The sequence below is a fragment of the Choloepus didactylus genome, chromosome 12 (assembly GCF_015220235.1).
Source record: "Choloepus didactylus isolate mChoDid1 chromosome 12, mChoDid1.pri, whole genome shotgun sequence".
Lineage (NCBI taxonomy): Eukaryota > Metazoa > Chordata > Mammalia > Pilosa > Megalonychidae > Choloepus > Choloepus didactylus.
In genome coordinates, this window is record NC_051318.1 from 44,851,202 (window position 1) to 44,875,639 (window position 24,438).

The following is a 24,438-nucleotide window of genomic DNA, read 5'->3' on the forward strand; positions in this document are numbered from 1 at the left end:
AAACTATGAGCTAATAAATTCCCATTGTTTAAGCCACCCCACTGCATGGTATTTGCTTGAGCAGCTAAGGAAAACTAACACATTGCATAATACATTTTATAAGTCAAAGTATAGGTATCTTGTAGCATGATTTTAATTTGTAACCAAATAAAATCTCACCAAATTTGTCTAGAAAATATCTCATGATTTATTTAGTTTTAGGAGTGTCCCACTATATACCAGATACATATATGTAAGCCTGAATGCCTAAGAGGTAAGCCAAGGATGTAGTGATGTGTGATATTAAAATCTAGCAAATATGACATCTTTTCTCTGTTTGCTTTACATTTGTTTTTCAGGAAAGAAATGCAGCCAATTCACACCATCTGAGAGACAAATAGCAACAATATTGGCAAATTTTCATAAAAGAGTGGTTAATCTGTAGGTAATGTAAGTGACCTCAGATTTTCATAGATATTTTGTGTGTGTGTGTGTGTGTGTGTGTGTGGATATAGTATATATTTAGTACAGATATAGCTCTCCAATGTATTTATTTAGATCCACTTAATTACGAAGCTATTAATTAAAAATGAATGTGAAAAAGCAAGAAGCTGGTATTTTAGAAGAATAATCTTACCCACATCCTTCTGTACATATTCAGCATGAGAAGAATGTACTCACTCTTTCTGGTGCAATTGTGATTTACAGCGACCAGAAGCTGACTGCCTCCACAATGTTTATTTTCATCGTGGGAGATGGAACACTTGACTGACTCATAAATTGGAGTTTCAGAATTAACTGAGGAAATTGACAAAATAGATCAGGATTCCTCATGTGACACTCTAAAAAAGATGTGTAATTCATGGTATATCTATCATATTTGCTTGTCTGTACTGTGTTGTTTCAGATGCTGTTCAATTTCTTAAAACTCCAAGTAGTTAGCAGCCAAGAGAGGCTTGCATATTATAATATATTTAACCTAAGCATCTGTAAAAGACAGTGCAATCAAGTATCTACAAACTCTACCCACTGGTACGTCAACATGAAGAATGTAATGGGCAAAATGCTTTCCATGTTCAATATGCACCACAAAATTCTATGTATGTTTTTTACAGTTTTAATTTAAAAGTATACTACCCAGTTATTTCCCTTATGCCCAGGTGTAGTAATATAAATTCAGATATTGCTTAAAGAGAAAGCATATTTCCAAACCAGCATTTATGACTGAAACTATTTTATTCTAGAATTTTTAATGCTTATTGGATTTTCTAGTTAAAGATGTTTGCAGGAATAAAATTTAAAATAAATACATGCATGTTCTTCTATAATATACAATTAAAACACAAAATTTCTATTTACTGAATGTAGAAAGGATAAGAATGAAGTATTCATTGAGAAACCATATGTTATTGAAGAAAATTCTCATTCTAACAACTCACAAAAAAAAACAAGAATAAAGCATTATTTGATGACTCAATTGATCTTTCAATAAATAGAAAGGGCATTATGAAAAAAGCCAAGCAATTCATGACGTTAAGAATCAAAAGAGGTCAAAATGGAGGAGTACGCGCGGGAGCCCTGCCCCTGGCTAATTGTGGATGACTGTGGTGGGGCCTTTATGATGGGTACCATAGGCGGTGGTATCTTTCAAGCTATCAAAGGTTTTCGCAATTCCCCAATGGGAGTAAACCACAGACTATGAGGGAGTTTGACAGCTATTAAAACCAGAGCGCCACAGTTGGGAGGTAGCTTTGCAGTTTGGGGAGGTCTGTTTTCCATGATTGACTGCAGTATGGTTCAGGTCAGAGGGAAAGAAGATCCCTGGAACTCCATCACAAGTGGTGCCTTAACAGGAGCCATTCTGGCAGCAAGAAATGGACCGGTGGCCATGGTTGGGTCAGCTGCGATGGGTGGCATTCTCCTAGCTTTAATTGAAGGAGCTGGTATCTTGTTGACAAGATTTGCCTCTACACAGTTTCCCAATGGTCCTCAGTTTGCTGAAGACCCCTCCCAATTGCCTTCAACTCAGTTACCATCCTCACCTTTTGGAGACTATCAACAATATCAATAGAACTGGTGCTCCAGAGTTTAACAGAATAAGCTGTATTTCAAGACAGATTTCGGAAGACCAAGTTACAGTCTGTTTTTAAAACCATCATTGGGACAACTATGGCCAGATAGGCTATGAAGAGATATTTACCAGTTTTTTCCTATTTAAAGGAACATGGTGGGGGAGAGCAGTTTACTTTTAAATACATTTATTTATTCACACTTGGATTGCCTTTGTGATCTAAATAAATGTTTGCTAATACATGAGAGAAACACTGGCAAAACTAAAGGAAGCAATTGATGTTTCCACAATAATTGTGGGAGACTTCAACACATCACTCTCTCCTATAGATAGATCAACCAGACAGAAGAACAATAAGGAAATTGAAAACCTAAACAATCTGATAAATGAATTAGATTTAACAGACATATACAGGACATTACATCCCAAATCACCAGGATACACATACTTTTCTAGTGCTCACGGAACTTTCTCCAGAATAGATCATATGCTGGGACATAAAACAAGCCTCAATAAATTTAAAAAGATTGAAATTATTCAAAGCACATTCTCTGACCACAATGGAATACAATTAGAAGTCAATAACCATCAGAGACTTAGAAAATTCACAAATACCTGGAGGTTAAACAACACACTCCTAAACAATCAGTGGGTTAAAGAAGAAATAGCAAGAGAAATTGCTAAATATACGGAGACGAATGAAAATGAGAACACAACATACCAAAACCTATGGGATGCAGCAAAAGCAGTGCTAAGGGGGAAATTTATAGCACTAAACGCATATATTAAAAAGGAAGAAAGAGCCAAAATCAAAGAACTAATGGATCAACTCAAGAAGCTAGAAAATGAACAGCAAACCAATCCTAAACCAAATACAAGAAAAGAAATAACAAGGATTAAAGCAGAAATAAATGACATAGAGAACAAAAAAACAATAGAGAGGATAAATATCACCAAAAGTTGGTTCTTTGAGAAGATCAACAAGATTGACAAGCCCCTAGCTAGACTGACAAAATCAAAAAGAGAGAAGACCCATATAAACAAAATAATGAATGAAAAAGGTGACATAACTGCAGATCCTGAAGAAATTAAAAAAATTATAAGAGGATACCATGAACAACTGTATGGCAACAAACTGGATAATGTAGAGGAAATGGACAATTTCCTGGAAACATATGAACAACCTAGACTGACCAGAGAAGAAATAGAAGACCTCAACCAACCCATCACAAGCAAAGAGATCCAATCAGTCATCAAAAAGCTTCCCACAAATAAATGCCCAGGGCCAGATGGCTTCACAGGGGAATTCTACCAAACTTTCCAGAAAGAACTGACACCAATCTTACTCAAACTCTTTCAAAACATTGAAGAAAATGGAACACTACCTAACTCATTTTATGAAGCTAACATCAATCTAATACCAAAACCAGGCAAAGATGTTACAAAAAAGGAAAACTACCGGCCAATCTCCCTAATGAATATAGATGCAAAAATCCTCAACAAAATACTTGCAAATCGAATCCAAAGACACATTAAAAAAATCATACACCATGACCAAGTGGGGTTTATTCCAGGCATGCAAGGATGGTTCAACATAAGAAAATCAATCAATGTATTACAACACATTAACCAGTCAAAAGGGAAAAATCAATTGATCATCTCAATAGATGCTGAAAAAGCATTTGACAAAATCCAACATCCCTTTTTGATAAAAACACTTCAAAAGGTAGGAATTGAAGGAAACTTCCTCAACATGATAAAGAGCATATATGAAAAACCCACAGCCAGCATAGTACTCAATGGTGAGAGACTGAAAGCCTTCCCTCTAAGATCAGGAACAAGACAAGGATGCCTGCTATCACCACTGTTATTCAAAATTGTGCTGGAAGTGCTAGCCAGGGCAATCCGGCAAGACAAAGAAATAAAAGGCATCCAAATTGGAAAAGAAGAAGTAAAACTGTCATTGTTTGCAGATGATATGATCTTATATCTAGAAAACCCTGAGAAATCGATGATACAGCTACTAGAGCTAATAAACAAATTTAGCAAAGTAGTGGGATACAAGGTTAATGCACATAAGTCAGTAATGTTTCTATATGCTAGAAATGAACAAACTGAAGAGACACTCAAGAAAAAGATACCATTTTCAATAGCAACTAAAAAAATCAAGTACCTAGGAATGAACTTAACCAAAGATGTAAAAGATCTATACAAAGAAAACTACATAACTCTACTAAAAGAAATAGAAGGGGACCTTAAAAGATGGAAAAATATTCCATGTTCATGGATAGGAAGACTAAATGTCATTAAGATGTCAATTCTACCCAAACTCATCTACAGATTCAATGCAATCCCAATCAAAATTCCAACAACCTACTTTGCAGACTTGGAAAAGCTAGTTATCAAATTTATTTGGAAAGGGAAGATGCCTCGAATTGCTAAAGACACTCTAAAAAAGAAAAACGAAGTGGGAGGACTTACACTCCCTGACTTTGAAGCTTATTATAAAGCCACAGTTGCCAAAACAGCATGGTACTGGCACAAAGATAGACATATAGATCAATGGAATCGAATTGAGAATTCGGAGATAGACCCTCAGATCTATGGCCGACTGATCTTTGATAAGGCCCCCAAAGTCACTGAACTGAGTCATAATGGTCTTTTCAACAAATGGGGCAGGGAGAGTTAGATATCCATATCCAAAAGAATGAAAGAGGACCCCTACCTCACCCCCTACACAAAAATTAACTCAAAATGGACCAAAGATCTCAATATAAAAGAAAGTACCATAAAACTCCTAGAAGATAATGTAGGAAAACATCTTCAAGACCTTGTATTAGGAGGCCACTTCCTAGACTTTACACCCAAAGCACAAGCAACAAAAGAGAAAATAGATAAATGGGAACTCCTCAAGCTTAGAAGTTTCTGCACCTCAAAGGAATTTCTCAAAAAGGTAAAGAGGCAGCCAACTCAATGGGAAAAAATTTTTGGAAACCATGTATCTGACAAAAGACTGATATCTTGCATATATAAAGAAATACTACAACTCAATGACAAAAGTACACTCGGCCCAATTATAAAATGGGCAAAAGATATGAAAAGACAGTTCTCTGAAGAGGAAATACAAATGGCCAAGAAACACATGAAAAAATGTTCAGCTTCACTAGCTATTAGAGAGATGCAAATTAAGACCACAATGAGATACCATCTAACACCGATTAGAATGGCTGCCATTAAACAAACAGGAAACTACAAATGCTGGAGGGGATGTGGAGAAATTGGAACTCTTATTCACTGTTGGTGGGACTGTATAATGGTTCAGCCACTCTGGAAGTCAGTCTGGCAGTTCCTTAGAAAACTAGATATAGAGTTACCATTTGATCCAGTGATTGCACTTCTCGGTATATACCCGGAAGATTGGAAAGCAGTGACACGAACAGATATCTGCACGCCAATGTTCATAGCAGCATTATTCACAATTGCCAAAAGATGGAAACAACCCAAATGTCCTTCAACAGATGAGTGGATAAATAAAATGTGGTATATACACACGATGGAATACTACACGGCAGTAAGAAGGAACGATCTCGTGAAACATATGACAACATGGATGAACCTTGAAGACATAATGCTGAGCGAAATAAGCCAGGCACAAAAAGAGAAATATTATATGCTACCACTAATGTGAACTTTGAAAAATGTAAAACAAATGGTTTATAATGTAGAATGTAGGGGAACTAGCAATAGAGAGCAATTAAGGAAGGGGGAACAATAATCCAAGAAGAACAGATAAGCTATTTAACGTTCTGGGGATGCCCAGGAATGACTATGGTCTGTTAATTTCTGATGGATATAGTAGGAGCAAGTTCACAGAAATGTTGCTATATTAGGTAACTTTCTTGGGGTAAAGTAGGAACATGTTGGAAGTTAAGCAGTTATCTTAGGTTAGTTGTCTTTTTCTTACTCCCTTGTTATGGTCTCTTTGAAATGTTCTTTTATTGTATGTTTGTTTTCTTTTTAACTTTTTTTTTTCATACAGTTGATTTAAAAAAGAAGGGAAAGTTAAAAAAAAAAAAAAAAGAAAGAAAAACAAGGAAAAAATAAAAGAGATGTAGTGCTCCCTTGAGGAGCCTGTGGAGAATGCAGGGGTATTCGCCTACCCCACCTCCATGGTTGCTAACATGACCACAGACATAGGGGACTGGTGGTTTGATGGGTTGAGCCCTCTACCACAGGTTTTACCCTTGGGAGGATGGTTGCTGCAAAGGAGAGGCTAGGCCTCCCTATGATTGTGCCTAAGAGCCTCCTCCCGAATGCCTCTTTGTTGCTCAGATGTGGCCCTGTCTCTCTAGCTAAGCCAACTTGAAAGGTGAAATCACTGCCCTCCCCCCTACGTGGGATCAGACACCCAGGGGAGTGAATCTCCCTGGCAATGTGGAATATGACTCCCGGGGAGGAATGTAGACCCGGCATCGTGGGACGGAGAACATCTTCTTGACCAAAAGGGGGATGTGAAAGGAAATGAAATAAGCTTCAGTGGCAGAGAGAATCCAAAAGGAGCCGAGAGGTCACTCTGGTGGGCACTCTTACGCACACTTTAGACAACCCTTTTTAGGTTCTAAAGAATTGGGGTAGCTGGTGGTGGATACCTGGAACTATCAAACTACAACCCAGAACCCATGAATCTCGAAGACAGTTGTATAAAAATGTAGCTTATGTGGGGTGACAATGGGATTGGGAAAGCCATAAGGACCACACTCCACTTTGTCTAGTTTATGGATGGATGAGTAGAAAAATAGGGGAAGGAAACAAACAGACAAAGGTACCCAGTGTTCTTTTTTAGTTCAATTGCTCTTTTTCACTCTAATTATTATTCTTGTTATTCTTGTGTGTGTGCTAATGAAGGTGTCAGGGATTGATTTGGGTGATGAATGTACAACTATGTAATGGTACTGTGAACAATCGAAACTACGATTTGTTTTGTATGACTGCGTGGTATATGAATATATCTCAATAAAATGAAGATAAAAAAAAAAAGAATCAAGAGAAATAATCTACTACCCAGAGATAATAATTGCTTATTTAAACATTAGGTGACAGTGCTTCAGATACTATTCCACAAATACATAAATGGATAGTTAGTAAGCTAGTTAGCAGTCTAGATTAAAATGGTATAACATTCTACATGTATTGCTAATTTATAAAATAAATGTCATGTTTCTTGAAGAAATCGAAGTCAAAATAAAAAATTGATAGAACTGAAGGTTTATAGTTATTTGTGTGAGTACATCCATGCCTGTATGAATGGATGCATTGAGATCTTTATCCCCCAAATCATGGAAATTTATAAAGAAATATTCTGAACAATATTTAGAGTTTAGCACCACCACTTTTAAAAAACCTTTTTATTTCAAAATACTTTCAAACTTGCAGGACAGTTACCAAAATAGAAATGCTGTACAGAGAACTCCAATATACCCCTACCCACCCTAGATACCCAGATACACCAATTTTAACAGTTTTCCACATCTGCCATATCATTCTATCTATCCATCAATCCACCTCTCTTATCAGTCTGTTTGTCTATCAAATCATTTTCTGAACACTTGAGTGTAGGTGGTATACATCAGCTCCTTGAACACTTAATACTACCATATATATTTTCTACAAACAAGGATGTTCACTTATGTAACAACCTAAAGTGCAGCTATTAAGTTCAAGAAATTTAACATTGATACAATCTATACTCCAATGTTTTCAATGTTATTACAGTCTATACTCCAATGTTTTCATCTGTCATAATAGTGTCCCTTTGAGCCTTTTCTCCTACCTCACTAGATACCATCCAGGATCATGAACTGCATTTAATTTTCATTTTCCTTTTAGTTTCTCTTTCTTTCTTTCTTTCTTTTTTTTTAAATTATGGGAACATACATAGCATAAACTTTCTCATCTCAACCATTCCCAAAGATATCTTTCAGTGGAATTAATCAAATTCCCAGTGTTGTGGTACCCTCACCATTTTCCATTATTAAAACTTTCTCTTCTCTCCAGACAGAAATCCTACACTTATTATGAATTAACTCCCAATTCTACTTTCTCTCCACCTCTGGCAAACTGTACTTTAATTTCTGTTTCTATGAGCATGCATATTCTCCAATATTTTCTTTGAAGCTACCATTTAGAATGTTAAGTTTAACAATCTAAATATATAACAATTTTGTTTGCTTTGATACCAACTTAACTTCAACAGAACACACAATCTATGTTCCTATAGTCCTCTGTCTTCCCACCTTTATATAGTTCTTGTCACAAATTACATGTTTATACCTTATGAATCCAAAACCACTGATTTATCATTACATTTTCTACATCTGTCTTTTAGATTCTATAGAAATGTTACAAACCAAAAATACAATAATACTGGCACTTATATTTACTCATGTCATTACTGTCACTGGAGATCTTTATTTCTTCATGTGGCTTTGATCTCTAGTCTATTGTCCTTTCCTTTCGACCTGCAGAACTCTATCATCTCTTGTAGGGGTGGTCTGGTGTCAATGAACTACCTCAACTTTTGTTTATCTGGGACTGTCTTAAACTCTACCTCAGTTTTGAAAGAGAGCTTTGCCCAGTATAGAACTTTTGGTTGGCAGTATTTTGCTTTCAGCACTTTAAATATGTCTTCCATCTGCTTTCTAGCCTCCATGGCTTCTGATGAGAAATCATCAATTCATCTTATTAAGGCTTCCTTGTGTGTGACACATTACTTCTTTCTTGCAGCTTTCAGAATTCTCTATGTTTGGCTTTCAACATTTTAATTATATCATGGCAAGTTTTATTTGGTTTATCCTGTTTGGAGTTTGGTGAACATCTTGGATGAGTATGTTCATGTTTTTCATTTAATTTGAGAAGTTTTCAGTGATTAGTCCTTCGAATATTTTCTCTGCCCTTTTCTCTCTTCTCCTCCTGGGACCTCTGGGTTCCACAGGCTCAGTTCATTTTTCCTCATTGTTTCATCTTTCTGCTTTTCAGACTGGATGATTTCAATTGTCTTCCCTTCAAGTTATCTGATTCTGTCTCTGCCAGCTCCAATCTGCTATTGAACCTCTCTAAGGAATTCTTAATTTCTGTTACTGTGGTCTTCAGCTCTGTTTGGTTCTTTTTCATCAATCCATCTTTCTATTGATATTCTCTTTCAATTTATCATTTTCCTGATTTCATTTAGTTCTTCGTCTATGTTTTCCATTAGCTCTTTGAGCATATTTGGACCATTTTTTAAAGTCATTGTCTCCTATGTCCTAGGTCCTCCTCACTGATGGTCTAATGCTTTAATTTCCTCATTTGCCTGGGCTATCTCTTCCTATTTCTTTTTCATTTCATAATCTTTTGCGGAAACCTGAAAACTTTGATATTTCAATGTGTTATCACTGGAATGTAGATTCTGAGGCATCTGTTCCTTAAAGTTTATATCCATCTATTATGACAAACATTTCCTTGAAGGTCAGGAGCTCACAGAAAAAAAGGAGGGAGGGGAACACCATCCCATTCTTTGCAGATTGACCCATGCAAGTGCTCTCCTTCAGGGGCTTATTCATGCAATGAGTTTTGAGAATAGATCCAGGTTAAAGCCCTGATCCTTTCTGCACAGGCATCTTGTCTTAGACATGAATACCTGGCCCTGGGAATTCCCTCATTTAGACAGTTCTGAATGCCCCCTCTCCCCTAGGAAATAGTTTCCTCACAGTCCCAGGCAACATGACTTTACTGGTCTCTGACAGCATTCTGGAGGAGAGATCAGCAGGCTGTATTCTATACACAGGGCAAATTGTGTATAGAATACACAAGTCCCTCAGACCACCATGAGACAGACTGGGCCAGAAATACATATTCCCAGTACATGTATGAGGGTTACTCTGCTCCCTCTGGAATTGGGACCAGGGAACATACAAACTAATGGAGTTTGGAGAGGGGCCAGCCAGGGTGCCATGAGATCCTACCACTTTTTTTTTTTTTATTAAATTCAGTTTTATTGAAATACATCCACACACCATACAATCATCCATGGTATACAATCCACTATCCACAGTCTGGTAACATAGTTACGCGTTCATCACCACAATCTATCTCTGAACATTTTCCTTACATCAGAAAGAACCAGAACAAGAATAAAAAATAAAAGTGAAAAAAGAACACCCAAATCATCCCCCCATCCCACCCCATTTGTCCTTAGTTTTTACCCCATTTTTCTACTCATCCATACACTAGATAAAGGGGGTGTGATCCACAAGGTCTTCACAATCACACTGTCACCCCTTGTAATCTACATTATTATATAATTGTCTTCAGGAGTCCAGACTGCTGGGTTGGAGTTTGGTAGTTTCAGGTATTTACTTCTAGCTATTCCAATACATTAAAGCCTAAGAGGTGTTATCTATATAGTGCATAAGAATGTCCACCAGAGTGACCTCTCAACTCCATTTGGAATCTCTCAGCCACTGAAACTATTTCGTCTCATTTTGCATCCCCCTTTTGGTCAAGAAGATACTCTCAGTCCCATGATGCCGGGTCCACATTCATCCCCGGGAGTCATACTCTGCGTTGCCAGGGAGATTTACACCCCTGGGAGTCGGGTCCCACGTAGGGGGGAGGGCAACGAGTTCACCTGTTGAGATGGCTCAGTTAGAGAGAGAGAGGGGGCCACATCTGAGCAACAAAGAGGTACTAAGGGGGAGACTCTTAGGTAACATTACATGCAAGTTTAGACTCTCCTTTGTGGTAATGAGCTTCATAAGGGCAAGTCCCATGCTCGAAGGCTCAGAACATCAAACCGCCAGTCCCAATGTTTGTGACAACATCAACACCAGTCCAGGTGAGGATGTCCAACACATCCGCACCTTCCACCAGATCCTTGGGGCTGGGGAGGGGGAGGCTGTAAATATATTTTTTTATTATCTGCCCAAATTACTCTGGGATGTGTCACTATTTCACTCCAGCCTATACTAACCTACCGTATCTCACTTCCTATTCAAAGTTCCATGCAATTGTGGTGTTTGAACAAATCGACTGTAGAGTTGTACCGTTTAGAAAATTTAGATCCTGTGCCAAATAGATATCTATTCCCTTGGTCTCATATGGAAGTTGAAGTTTTAAAACATAATCAGTTTCAACCTTTACCCTTTGGCCTGGCTTGCCCTGGTCTTAACCAGACCTGCTTCATTCATATCACTAATTGAAGTCTGGGCTCTTTTTCAGCTTTTTTTTTTTTTTTTTTTTTTGACAGTGGCTGTATGCACTAATACTGACATTCATATCTGCCGAGCTCTAGCTCTGAGTTTCAGGTGTCTCAGAGATATGCATTGTTCCAGAGACCAATCAGGTTATACGCTAGGGGATCAGCATCTCAAAGTTTAGAGATAGGCATTACAATTCAGGGATAGAGTTAACTGCTGTAAGAGCTTACAATCTAGGGACTATTACAATTATTATGTCCACGTTAGGCTATGTTCTAACATTCAATTCTGAGTTTACACATTGTAGTTAGTCCATATTGGTGAGGCATCATCCCTCTCACCATGTTTTCTCCAACACTTTTACTCCTATATATATATTTTCCTACAATTTTATAGAGTTATATTCTCATACCATACATTTATCCACAGTATACAATCAGTTGTTCATGGTATCATCATAAAGTTGTACATTTATCACCACAATCAGCACTTGAACATACTGATGACTACACGAAAAATTGTTTTTTTTTTAGCAATAAGAAAAAAATGATAAAAAGAAAAATAATATGTCATACAATACAATATACTACTAAGGACAGCAAATAACACCGCTACCAAGAATCCCATATTCCTCCCCTATATGCCCCTCTCATATACATTTAGCATTGGCATATTGCCTTTGTTACATTTAATGGAGGTATATTACAATGTTACTGTTGACCATAGACTCCAGTTTGCTTTGATTATGTTTTTTCCTGAATACCATCCCCTTTTCAAATTTCTACATGGTTGACATTCATTTGCTTTCCCACATGCAAAACCATTTTTATATTTGTATATTTAGTAACAGTCATTGGCCACTCCAGTTTTTGCCACGTTATACAGTCCCAGTCTTTATCATCTATCTTTACCTCTGGTGTCATACATTCTCCTATCCCACCTCTTTCAGCTTTACTCACAGACATCTTTGTTCAGTGTACTTACAATACCGTGCTACCATCACACAGTATTATGCTATCTATTTCTGGATCTATGCAATTAATCCTAAACATTCTGTAGTCCTTCAGCATCAAATGGCTGATCTCTGCCCTCTTTCTATCTCCTGGTCGCCTGTGTTGTCAGCTTTTAACTCCCAAAGTTTGTTCATTAATGTCTGTTCATATTAGTGAGACCATACAGAATCTGTCCTTTTGTTTCTGGCTAACTTCACTCAACATAATGTCCTCAAGGTTCATCCACATTATTACATGATCCATGTCTTTGTTCTGTCTTACAGCTGCATAATATTCCATCATGTGTGTATACCACAGTTTGTTTATCCACTTGTCCTTTGATGGACATTTGGGCTGTTTCCGTCTCTTGGCAATTGTGAATAATGCAGCAATAAACATCGGTTTACAAATGTTTGTTTGTGTCTTAAGTTTCAGTTCCTCTGAGTATATACCTAGCAATGGAATAGCTGGGTCATATGGCAAATCTATATTTAGTTTCCTGAGGAAGCTCCATACTGTCTTCTGGAGTGGTTGCATCATTCTGCATTCCCACCAACAATGAATAAGTGTGCCTCTTTCACCACATTCTCTCCAGCACTTGTCATTTTCTGTTTTTTGGATAATGGCCATTCTGGTAGGTGTGAGATGATATCTCGCTGTGGTTTTGATTTGCATTTCCTTAATAGCCAGTGAAGTTGAGCATTTTTTCATATGCTTTTCAGACATTTGTATTTCCTCTTCAGAAAAATGTCTGTTCATGTTCTTTGCCCATTTATTAATTGGATTGTTTGTCTTTCTGTTATTGAGATGCAGGATTCCTTTATATATTCGGGGTATTAAACCCTTATCTGATATGTGGTTTCCAAATATCATCTCCCATTGTGTAGGTTGCCTTTTTACTTTTCTGACAAAGTCCTTTGATGTATAAAAGTGTTTAATTTTGAGGAGATCTCATTTGTCTATTTGTTCTTTGGTTGCTCATGCCTTGGGTGTGAGGTCTAAGAAAACACCTCCTATCACAAGATCTTTAAGATATTGCCCTACATTTTCTTCTAAGAGTTTTATGGTCTTGTTGCTAATGTTTAGGTCTTTGATCCACTTTGAGTTAATTTTGGTATAAGGTGTGAGATGGACATCTTCTTTCATTCTTTTGGAAATGGATATCCAGTTCTCCAAACATCATTTATTGAACAGGCTGCTCTTTCCCAGTTGCTTCGGCTTCACTGCCTTATCAAAGCTCAGTTGTCCGTAGATGCGAGGGTCTACTTCTGAACACTCAATTCGATTCCATTGATCAGTATATCTGTCCTTATGCCAGTACCATGCTGTTTTGAGCATTGTAGTTTTGTAATATGCTTCAAAGTCAGGTAGTGTGAGACCTCCCACTTCATTCCTCTTTCTCAAGATATTTTCGGCTATTCGGGGCACCTTACCCCTCCAAATAAATTTAGTTATTGGTTTTTCTATTTCTGTAAAGTAAGTTGTTGGGATTTGAATTGGTATTGCATTGAATCTGTAAATCAGTTTAGGTAAAATTGCCATCTTTACTATATTTAGTCTTCCAATCCATGAACATGATATGTTCTTCCATTTTTTCAGGTCCTGTTCAATTTCTTTTAGCAGTTTCTTACAGTTTTCTATGTAAAGATCTTTTGTGTCCTTGGTTAAGTTTATTCCTAAATACTTGATTCTTTTGGTTGCTATTGTAAATGGGATTTTTTTCTTGATTTCCTCCTCTTGTTGCACATTACTTGTGTATAGGAACACTACAGAGTTTTGTGTGTTGATCTTGTAGCCTGCTACTTTGCTGTATTCATTGACTAGTTCTAGTAGCTTTGCTGTAGATTTTTCTGGATTTCCTACATATAGAATCATGTCATCTGCAAATAGCGAAAGTTTTACTTCTTCCCCTCCAATTTGGATGCCTTTTATTTCTTTTTCTTGCCTAATTGCTCTAGCTAGAACTTCCAGCACAATGTTGAATAACAATAGTGATAGTGGTCATCCCTGTCTTTTTCCTGATCTTAGAGGAAAAGCTTTCAGTCTCTCTCCATTGAGTGTGATGTTAGCTGTGGGTTTTTCATATATTGCCTTTATCATATTGAAAAAGTTCCCTTCTATTCCTATCCTTTGAAGTGTTTTCATCAGGAAAGGATGTTGAATTTTGTCAAATGCCTTTTCTGCATCAATCGAGATGATCATGTGGTTCTTCTGCTTTGATTTATTGATGTGGTGTATTACGTTAATTGATTTCCTTGTGTTGAACCAGCCTTGCATACCTGGAATAAATCCCACCTGGTCATGGTGTATAATTCTTTTAATGTGCTGCTGGATTCGATTTGTGAGTATTTTGTTGAGGATTTTTGCGTCTATATTCATTAAAGAAATTGGTCTATAATTTTCTTTTTTTGTAGAGTTGTTGTCTAGTTTTGGTATTAGGGTGATGTTGGCTTCATAGAAAGAGTTAGGTAGCTTTCCCTCTTCAATTTTTTTGTAGAGTTTGAGCAGGATTGGTACTAATTCGTTCTTGAATGCTTGATAGAATTCACATGTGAAACCATCTGGTCCTGGGCTTTTCCTTTCTGGGAGCTTTTTGATGACTGACTCAATCTCTTTACTTGTGATTGGTTTGTTGAGGTCATCTATTTCTTCTTGAGTTAATGTTGGTTGTTTATGCTTTTCTAGGAAGTTGTCCATTTCATCTAAGTTGTCTAGTTTATTAGCATATAGTTGCTCATAGTATCTTCTCATTATCTCCTTAATTTCTGCAGGGTCGGTAGTTATATTTGCTTTCCCATTTCTGATTGCATTTATTTGCATCTGCTCTCTCTTTTTTTTTGTTAGCCTAGCCAGTGGTCCATCGATTTTATTCATTTTCTCAAAGAACCAACTTCTGGTTTTGCTGATTCTCTCTATTGTTTTCCTGTTCTCAATTGCATTTATTTCTGCTCTAATGTTTGTTATTTCTTCCCTTCTGCTTGCTTTGGGGTTAGTTTGCTGTTCTTTCTCTAATTCCTCCAAGTGAGCAGTTAACTCTTCAATTTTTGCTCTCTCTTCTGTTTTAATATAGGCATTTAGGGCAATAAATTTCCCTCTAAGCACTGCCTTTGCTGCATCCCATAAGTTTTGATAAGTTGTGTTTTCATTGTCATTTGCCTCGAGGTATTTACTCATTTCTCTTGTAATTTCTTCCTTTACCCACTGGTTTTCTAAGAGGGTGTTGTTTAGCCTCCATATGTTTGTGAATTTTATGACCTTCTGCCTTTTATTTATTTCCAACTTCATTCCATTGTGGTCTGAGAAAGTGTTTTGTATGATATCAATATTTTTAAACTTGTTGAGACTTGCTTTGTGACCCAACATGTGGTCTATCCTAGAGAATGTTCCATGAGCACTTGAGAAAAAAGTGTATCCTGCTGTTGTTGGATGTAGTGTTCTATAAATGTCTGTCAAGTCTAGTTCAATTATCATACAATTCAACATCTCTGTTTCTTTAGTGATCCTCTGTCTAGATGTTCTGTCCATTGATGAGAGTGGTGTATTGAAGTCTCCAACTATTATTGTAGTGGTATCTATTTCTCCTTTCAGTGATCGCAGTGTTTGCCTCATGAATTTTGGGGCATTCTGGCTTGGTGCATAAATATTTATGATTGTTATGTTTTCTTGATGAGTTGACCCTTTTATTAATATATAGTGTCCTTCTTTGTCTCTTTTAATTGTTTCGCTTTTGAATCCTAACTTGTCTGATATTAATATAGCTACTCCCGCTTTTTTCTGGTTGTTGTTTGCATGAAATGTCTTTTTCCAACCTTTCACTTTCAGTCTATGTTTGTCCTTGTGTCTAAAGTGAGTTTCTTGTAGACAGCATATAGATGGGTCCTGTTTTTTAATCCATTCTGCCAGTCTGTGTCTTTTTACTGGGGAGTTTAATCCATTTACATTTAGTGTTATTACTGTAAGGGCAGTACTGTCTACTACCATTTTGTTTTTTGGAATTTATATGTCATACCTTATTTTTTCCTCTCCTTTTACCTTTCCTGATAATCTTCATTTTTGCAGTCTTCTCCAACTCTCTCTCTCCTGTCTTTTCCTATCAGCCTGTAGCACTCCCTTTAGTATTTCTTGTAGTGCCGGTTTCTTATTCACAAACTCTCTCAGTGTCTGTTTGTCTGAAAATGTTTTAATCTCTCCCTCATTTTTGAAGGAAAGTTTTGCTGGATATAGAATTCTTGGTTGGCAGTTATTCTCTTTCAGTATCTTAAAATATATCATGCCACTGTCTTCTTGCCTCCATGGTTTCTGCAGAGAAATCTGTACATAGTCTTATTGACCTTCCCTTGTATGTGACGGATCGCTTTTCTCTTGCTGCTTTCAGAATCCTCTCTTTGTCTTTGACATTGGACAATCTGACCAGTAAGTGCCTTGGAGTAGGTCTATTGGGATCTATTCTATTTGGGGTACGTTGTACTTCTTGAATCTCTAATTTTCTGTCTTTTATAAGAGTTGGGAAATTTTCAGTGAATAAGTCTTCTATTACTCTTTCTGCCCTTTTTCCCCTCTCTTCTCCTTCTGGGATATCCATAACATGTATATTTGTGCATTTCATGTTGTCACTCAGCTCCCTAAGACCCTGCTCATATTTTTCCATTTTTTTCACCATCTGTTCTTTTGTGTGCATGAATTTGAATGACCTGTCTTCCAGTTCACTAATCCTTTCTTCTGCCTGTTCAAATCTACTGTTGTGTCCCTCCATTGTGTTTTTCATCTCCTCCATTGTGTCCTTCATTCCCATGAGTTCTGCCATTTGTTTTTTTTTAGTTTATGGATTCTTCTTTATGGTCATCCAGTGTCTTCTTTATATCCTTCAGTTCTTTTGCTATATCTTCCTTCATTTCATCGAATTTATTTAGCATTAGATGCCTCCACTCCTGTGTCTCAGCTGTGCTATTAGTTTGTTCCTTTGGCTGGTCCATGTTTTCGTGTTTCCTGGTATGGCTTGTTATCTTAAGTTGTCTAGGCATTTTATTTTCTTGATTAATTTATTTTGGAGCTTGTTTTCTATCTTTTACTTAGTGGTTTTCTTGTTGGTTGGCTTTGTTCTCTGGCCTCTGTTATTCAGTTCAACTTATTCTAGACCTCTAACTTAGGTTCTATTTAGTTGATCAGAACTTTTCCCCTCTTGTTTTTACTGTTTCTTGCTCTGCCTCTATGTAACCTTTTTTGTGAGTGGGTCTCCTCAGATATGGTCGACCCTCATCAGATTTTCCCAGTCTAGTGAGGCCCAGGTCTCATTGGCAGGGTATGGAGTTTTCCTGAGAATGAGACCCTCCTATGAGGCCTTTAGAATTGGTGCTTTTCCTCTCCTGTCCAGCAGGTGGCACTTGCCAGCCCACAGCTCCCCCACCAGTGAAAGGAGGTGTGGAGACTTTAGTTCTCCTGGTGACTCTGATCCTGTCGGGAGCATGGCTGACTGAAGCCGGAATCTGAATTCCAGCCCCTGGGGTCTGAGTTCCCAAAAGGAGGACTGCCAGTTGAGCTGGACCTCCCTCCACTCTCCCAATCCTCAGAACTCCAGTTGTCTCTCAGGGGCACTATTCCCTTCTCCCCTTTCCTTTTTGGGGCCTCTCCATGTAGATTCCTTGGTCAGCCTGAGTTACCAATTAAAGACGGGGGTGGAGGCCTTCAGTAGTGAATACGGAACACTGTGGGTACTCTGTCTTCCCCCAAGTCCAGCCTAGTCCCTCAGCCTGGGCTTTCCGATAGAAAATAACCACATATATTACTTTTAGATTAAAAAAAAAAAAAATAGAAAAGAAAAACAAGAAAAAGAAAAAAGAAAAAAAAAAGAGGAGTACTTTCACTGGAGGATGGCCAGTGGTGTCCAGAAAACCTCTGTTAGCTGGGAAGGCACGTGGCTGATGTCTGCTCTGGTTTCAAAATGGCTTCCCCCCAGTACATTTCTCTCTAAGCATCTAGGGGTAAGGTGTTCTCTTAGTTTCTCCCAGACAAACTCTGGGCTAGCAAAAGTTTGCTTTCAATGACTGGCCGTCTCCAAAATATCTCTCAGCTGCCCTTGGGGCATTTTGTCCTCTCTTAGCTTCTTTGGAGGAAACTATGGGCTAGCATTTCAAAGCCTCAGCAGCATCTGGGTCTTTTTCTGTCCTCCTGCTTTCTGTGAGAGCTCCCTTTAAAGGACTCCAGTTAACTATTCAAGACCCACCCTGAATGGGTGGGGTCAAATCTCCATGGAAACATTCAATCAAGAGGTCACACCCTAATCAGAAAGATTAGTAAGTCTGCCCCCACAAGATTGGATTAAAAGACCATGGCTTTGTGGGGGACATAATATATCCAAACCAGCACAGGTAATTTTTTCCACCTTCCCCAAATCCTAATTCTTGTAGATTCATTAGTGTTGAACCAATGCTTTTTTGTGTCTCAATTCTTTGTATATGCATTCTTTTCACATGTATTAAACAAAAAACAAACAAAAAAAGCATGATATAAGGGATCAATGTTAATTTTTTTAACTTGATAGCTGTACTTAAGGTGGTTACATGAGCATCCTTGTTCTCAGGAAATGTACATGGAAGCGTTAAGTGTTAGAGAAGCATGATGTATGCAACCTACTCTGACATGTTCAGAAGATAGATAGTAGGTAAGTAGGTATATAGATAGATAGGATGATATAACAAATGTGGCAACATGCTAATAGCTGGTAAACCTGGGTATCTGGTGTGGGGGGTGTAGGTTGGAGTTTTGTGAATTATTTCTGCATTATTTTTATGCAATTTTATTGAGATATATTCATACAACATACAATCATCCAAAATGTACAATCAGCTGTTGACAGTATCATCATATAGGTGTGCATTCATCACCACAATCTTTGAACATTTTCATTATTTCAAAAATTAAAATAAAAATTAAAATAAAAAAGAACATCCAAAACATCCCATTCCCCTCCTTCCCCCATTGTTCATCTACTTTCTTTTAAATATAGTTTTACTGATATATATTTACACACCCTACAGTCATCCACAGTATACAATTATTCACGGCACCATCATACATCATGAGAATTAATTTTTGCACCTTTTCCTTACTCCAAAATAAAAATAAAAGCAAAAGAAAAAACAACAACAACCAAACTTTCCATCCCCTCCATCCCATCCTATTCACCTAATTTTTGTCCCCATTTTTCCACTCATGTGTCCATACACTGAATAAAGGGAGTGCAAGTCACAAGGTTTTCACAATCACACAGTCACACTGTGCAAGCTACATAGTTACACAATCATCTTCAAGAATCAAGGTCACTGGGATGCATTTTGACAGCTTCAGGTACTTGCTTCTAGCCACTCTAACACACTAAAAACTAAAAAGTGATAGCTACATAGCACATAAGAATACCCTCCAGAGTGCCCTCTCAACTCCATTTGAAATCTCTCAGCCACTGAAACTCTTATTTTGTTTCATCTCTCTTCCCCCTTTTGGTCAAGAAGACTTTCTCAATCCTACAGTGTTGGGTCCAGGCTCATCTCCAGGGGTCATTTCTCGTTGCCAAGGGGATTCACACCCCTGGGAGTCATGTACCACGTAGGGGGTTGGGTAGTGAGTTCATCTGCTGAGTTGACTTAGAGAGGGGGCCACATCTGAGCAATAAAGAGGGTGTCTGGGGGAGACTCTAAGTTACAATTATAAGTAGGCTTAGCCTCTCCGTTGCAGCAACAAGCCTTACAAGGGAAAGCCCCCAGATTGAGGGCTCAACCCACCAAACTGGCTGTCTTCAATGTTTGCGAGAAAATCAGCAATAACCTAGGTGGGGAAGTCCAACATTTTCTGCATTTCTCCCCAGTTCCTTGGGGGGGGGGCTGGGCACAAATATACTTTTACTCTCTACACTTTTACTCTCTGCCCATATCACTCTGGGATGTGTCGGGATTTCACCCCAGCCTGTACAAACTCACCAAATCCCACTTCCCATTGAAAGCTCCATGCACTTACGGTGTTCAAAACAAACTGATTATACAAGTTAAATTATCTAATGTGCTACAGAAAATATAAATCCTGCACCAAATAAACATCTCCTCCCTTGGTCTCACACAAAAGTTGTAGCTTTAAAACCCAGTCAGCATCATCCTTTACCCTTTGGCCTGACTGGCCTTAATCCTAACCAGATCTGCTTCATTCATTCATATCTCTAATTGAAGTCTGAGCTCTTTTTCAGCTCTTTCAACACTGCTGCATGGGGTAATACTGACATTCATAGCTGCCAAGCTCTAGCTCCAAGTCTCAGGTGTCACACGGATACCCAAAGTTCCATAGACCTACTAGGTTATATACAAGGTGCTCAGCATCTCAGAAAATTTAGAGATAACCATTACAACTCAGGAATAGATGTGACTGCTGTAAGAGCTTACAATCTAGGGACCATTACAATAAGTGTTCCCCTGATAAGCTGTGGTCTTAAGAGTCAATTCTCAGAGTTTACACATTATAGTTAGTCCACATTAGGGAGGCATTATAATGTTTGTCATCTTGCTTCTGGAGTACTTCACTCAAAATGCTGTACTCAAGATTCAGTCACCTAGTTGCATGTCTCACAGCTTCATTCCTTCTTGTAGCTGCTCAATAGTCTATTGTATGCATGCACCACAGTGATTCCATCACTTTTTAAATTAATTGTTTCAAAGTAGCTGGTTTTATAAATAATATGAAAATTATCACTTAAACATTCCCAAATGTTTAATTGTTATTTTTTATATTGCCATGGTTTCCATCAATTATATTTTCTTTGTAACCATAAACTATAGCTTTTTTTTTAAACTAAGGTTTATATTTAAATAGCATTAAAATGCCCACTGCCACTGTTTTAAAACTGTCTTCTCTTTTTTTGAGATATTTATTCACTACTTGATTTCACATTCAATAGTTTTTTCCTTCTTTTTTAAGAAGGGTGTGTGTGTGTGTATGTGTGTGTATATCTTGTAGCCCGTTTGTCATACAGTTAGGAATGCCTGTTACATAATTACATTTCATATGTGAATGACAACATGGCTAGGAATGATACCACACTACAGTTAAAAATAATAGACAAACAAATTTAAAAATAGTTCAAGATTCTATTTGCATTTTTATAAGATATTGACCAGCAAGCACACCTTTTTATCCCCCTCCTTCATCCATTTTCCTTTCTTTAAATTTCTCAAATAGCTCCCCACTAAATGGCCACAACTTTTTTCTTTTCCAGAAGGAAATTTCCCCAGATTTAGCAGAAGTGGATCTTTGCAATCTACCTTCTCTCCTGCCTTGTGACTCCTGTTTTCCTTTTATCATTGTATTAATTTTGCATCAAGAAAGAGCTACCAGCAGTACCTTTTCAGAGCATAGACACAGGAAAGAATCTGAGCAGGGAAACCAGAATCCCTATCATGCAGCAAAGAGAGTAAGCTCCTGGTAACCATAACCTTAATAATTGTTACTCCCAAAAGGGAAACACTCTATAAAATAAATTGTATTACTCTTGGATATAGCAGTTCTTATATAAATATAACTCTGGCTTAAGTAGTCTACATTTATCCATTATATGAACCTAGGGGAATAAACTTAACAAATCAATATTTATAAGCTCTATTTACTTATTTTTGTGGTTTTAGTCGTTGATTTCACAATGCTGCTGAAATACACGTTTTCTCAAATATTTGATCTCATGATCCCCCGTAGCTACAGCTCCCTATTGGTTTTTGATAAGTCAACAAGAGTTAAATATCTACTTTTAGCCAGCTTTGATTTTCACAAGTTTAATTTCACAATTTAATGATATAAGGTATGTAAAATAATCTGGCATTAGTGTCTAGCAAATTATATTTGCCAGATGGTTCTCCTGCTTCTATTCTCGTAATGAAATAATGGCTCAATTATAAACTGTTGTAGGAAAAATCTAATTTATCAATTACCAGTACAGTATAGGAGAGAGAATACCCTTTTATTATTAAGTATTGAGTCATTAAAAATATATGCAATACATTTATTTTAGGAAAATTGCTTTTTACTAATAATTTGTTTATAATTTATGTCTTTAACTAGAAAATCAAAGAGTCACCAAATAGAAGTGCACATTTATTAAATATTTCTAGCTGTAGTAGTTACAGAAAATCATTCAAAATCTGTCACTCTTTGGGGTACTATAAATTTTAGCCTTGGTCAAATAAGATAATCAGAAGTCTACAAACTTGAACTGTATTGCTTTACTGCCTAACAAAATTGCCTTCTCTGAATTATATTTTGAGGTCATGCCCTTTCTTTATGAAAGGATACTAAAACCAATAATCATATGAAATCCATTTGTCACAATAAAAACATATTGTTGAGGAATATCATCATTTAGTGGCCTACATATAATGTAACAGCAAAGACATTTCTATTATAATTTAGTACTGAGGAAAAGATTTTCTGTTTTAGAGGCAAACTTCCCTTTTAATTAAAATAAGAAATGTTTACACGATACTATCTTCATTTCAACCTGGCTCCTAGGGAACTAAAGCTATAATTTCTACCCAGGTTCTTTTTGATTGAATATTTATATTTCTCTTTATCTCAGCTTTGGTTTTTTAGTCTATATATAACTTTCCTGGACCGGAATTTATATTCCTAATTTCATTTTATTTTTGTTTTACACTATATTTAAGTTGCGGTCTCAAATGTTTTTTGAAACAATATGGATATCATGTAATTGATGAACTATTTAAGATTTCCTAAACCATTTTGATTAAAATTGTTTAATTTAGTCAGCAAAAACATGGATGAGGGAATTCGACTTTCATCCTCTTTCCCTATATGACCCACACTGAATTATGCTTTAATTACACTTTGTTATAGAACACAAACTTAACAACATATATGAAATATCTTCATCCTATGCAAGATGAAGAAGTATTTAGTCTTTAATCTCCCTTTCTTCCACTGAGAAGGTAGAAATATAGGGAGAACCATCTGAACAGTCCATTCTCACCTGGCACTACTATAGGGACCCAAAGGTCCTTACAGTACACCCCAATTCACATATTTTGATTAAAATACATAAACTGCTGCCATTTTTAATTGGTTCTTTAAAAGCCATTTATTCAGCAATCACTATGTTTTGTACTCACTGATATGTTCTGTAAACAAGATAACAGATACATACAATAGTAAGATAGACAATTACATCAATATAGAGGCATGGGAAGGGTAAGTCTTCATTCCACTATCCCAAAGTGGAGGGCCAAGAAGGAATCTCCTGCAAAGAGAATATGTGCAGAAGTGTTGTGGTATAAACATGAAGCATGAGGAAGTGTAGGAAGTTTAATATAGTTATATAGATATATAGACATAGATATATAGTATAGAAAGTATGCAAGTTGGGTAGGCAGAACTTATTTGAATTTCATATTACAAAACTCAGAACTTCTGTCACGGACAGAGGAAAAAAAACAGTTATTCTAGGAAGGGAATGCCAATCAGAATTTTATTTTAAGAACATTAGTCTAAGAGATGAATGAGGGATTGAACTGGAGTAAGAGTACAGCTTTGGAGATTAATAAAGTCCAGATCACTGTTGTAGCAATGGCATCAGAGGTTATCACAGGAGATAAAAGAATAAATTGTCAGAACTTGTGTGAAATGATGCAGAAAAAATAAGGAGGAGATTGTGGGGTGATTCACTGACATAAGAAATTCAAAAAGGGTGAAACTTTGGAGAGGTAAATGATTTCATTTTGTGATAGTTTGAGTTTACTGAATAAGTAAAATATCCAAGTCAAGATTTTAGCAAACAATGAGAAACACAAGCCGGGAGCTGGACAAAGAGCAGGAGGCACAAATTTGGAAGTCATCAGTGTTTAACCGGGAATTATTGCCATGGATGTGAAAAAGATCTTTTAAGAAGAGCATGTAACATGAAGAGAAAATAGAATTGAGAACAACTCTATGGAGTCCAGGACTGCAGGTAGAAGCAGCATGAAAAATAACAGAAGAGTGATAGATATCTGCTTGAGGGACATGAAGAAAGCAAAGGAAGAGTTGTGTCATAGAAACCATGTTAGAAAGGGCTTTAAAAGGGAGCTGTGTTAACAGTGTCAACTTCTGCAGGCTAAGCAGTTTAAATAAAGATGAAAATACC

The 24,438-nt window shown here is 37.0% G+C and overlaps 1 protein-coding gene and 1 pseudogene across 3 annotated transcripts in view; one reads left to right on the forward strand and one right to left on the reverse strand.

Moving 5' to 3' along the window:
• The window catches only part of GPC5 (glypican 5), a 1,661,658-nt gene that overhangs the window by 832,794 nt on the left and 804,426 nt on the right, over positions 1-24,438 (reverse strand). The gene's annotated exons all lie outside the window — the stretch shown is intronic.
• Positions 1,535-2,190, forward strand: LOC119506984 (annotated as a pseudogene).